Raw genomic sequence first — 1,688 nt, forward strand, 5'->3', positions numbered from 1 at the left:
GGACAAGCATGAACAATTGCACTGAAATGGAATTTCAATGCTGAAGAACAACTCTGAAACAAAGAAAAACAAAATTTCTAATTTGAACATCAGAATGCAGATTTGATAGCATGGCACATGGAATGCACCAATCAATCCTGAAATACGGTGTGTTTATTTGTTCATGTTTTTCACCATTGTCCAGACCAAATACTATCCAAAAGAAACAATAAATGCATTAGCAAGATCAAGGCCAAAGACAAAGGACTGGGAGAACCACATAATAAACGATCAATCAAGAAAATATTCAAATTATCAAAGACTCACAACTTGCAGATCGCCGGAAGTTGTTCAATCTGGCCCCAGAATTGCAGAATGACAACGCATAGCGACGGATGAGTCTAGAAAAAATGGTATTATTAGTAAACTTTTGTCACCATACAAGCATGAACCAAACAGATAATTTTGACATTGCAAATTAAATCTGAACCACAAAAAAGTGAAATTCCATTTCAGAGGAAATCAGGGGAACAATATATCAGTATTACAGATTTGACAGCATAGCACATTGAGCGCACCAAGCAGTCCTCAAAAAAATGTGTGTTTTCTTATTGTTTTCACCATTGTCAGCCAAGTTACTATCCAAAATAAACAGATGAGAAACATAAACAAGATAAAGACCAAAAAGAATAGCAGAGGAGAAAGTAGTTTGCAGAAATAATACATAACAAACTTATCAATGAGCTCAAATATGCCCACAGACATCCAAGGAAGGATCTGACAGCATTAGATCTCAGGGGGCAAAAGACCTTAGGTGATAACTACGAATGTTTTGAGAAACAAGCCCTAATTTTATCATCATTGGCATACATTACCATCCACTGAAGTAAATAAAACCAAATGGAAGAGACAAATATATATGTTTAGAATTGCATCAGACATCGAAGGAACAAGCCTACCAGGGCAAAAGCTCTCCAGCGACAACTGCGAATGTTTTGAGAAACAAACCTTGATTTCATCATCATTTGCAGTGCAAAAGACAATTAAAAATACTATTAAGACTGCTAAATTGATTTATAATAGACAATATGAAGTAGGGAAAATAAAAAGGGCTCATGCATCCAAGGAAAGAATCAATAGCATTAGCTCTCAAACTGGGCAAGGCCAAAGCTCTATGGCAACAACTGTGAATGTTTACATAGAAGAATACTCTATTGTGGAAGTAAACAAGCAAGGTAACCAGCGACCTACATCACAGATCTACACATAATATTAACATAGTTGCTGCAACTGAAGCTAGCATTCGTACCACAAACATCTCCATGGAAAAAAGGAGAAGAACTGCATCAACAGAAACATCATAATGTTTATCCCATGAGGAACGAAGACATCCATGATGACTAGAGAAATATAGCAACGAATAGGACAGAAAAACATCGGGTACTACAACACCTATCTGGCAAGCATGAAATAAGATTTAAGAGAATAAAACCTTCAAACGCCGGCAAGGCTGTGTCATACACCAAGCGCTAGAGTTAAATTACCCCAAAAACATCACATGAAAAACTATGTATTCTATGTAAGAATAATCTTGTGACAACACATGCTATAATGAGCTACCAACATGTCATACTTGACAACATATGTTCTCAACATCCAGAGAAGCAATTTTTTTGTCTGACAGAGGAACATAATCAAACACATCGAAA

At 36.2% G+C, this 1,688-nt stretch overlaps 1 non-coding gene across 1 annotated transcript; it reads right to left on the bottom strand.

Annotated features, from left to right (window-relative positions):
* Positions 1 to 732: 732 nt before the first annotated feature.
* Positions 733 to 846, bottom strand: LOC124668713. The gene has a single exon (XR_006991809.1). It is a non-coding gene; the product is annotated as a small nucleolar RNA SNORD14 (small nucleolar RNA).
* Positions 847 to 1,688: the final 842 nt, after the last annotated feature.

Source organism: Lolium rigidum, chromosome 6 (assembly GCF_022539505.1).
Source record: "Lolium rigidum isolate FL_2022 chromosome 6, APGP_CSIRO_Lrig_0.1, whole genome shotgun sequence".
NCBI lineage: Eukaryota > Viridiplantae > Streptophyta > Magnoliopsida > Poales > Poaceae > Lolium > Lolium rigidum.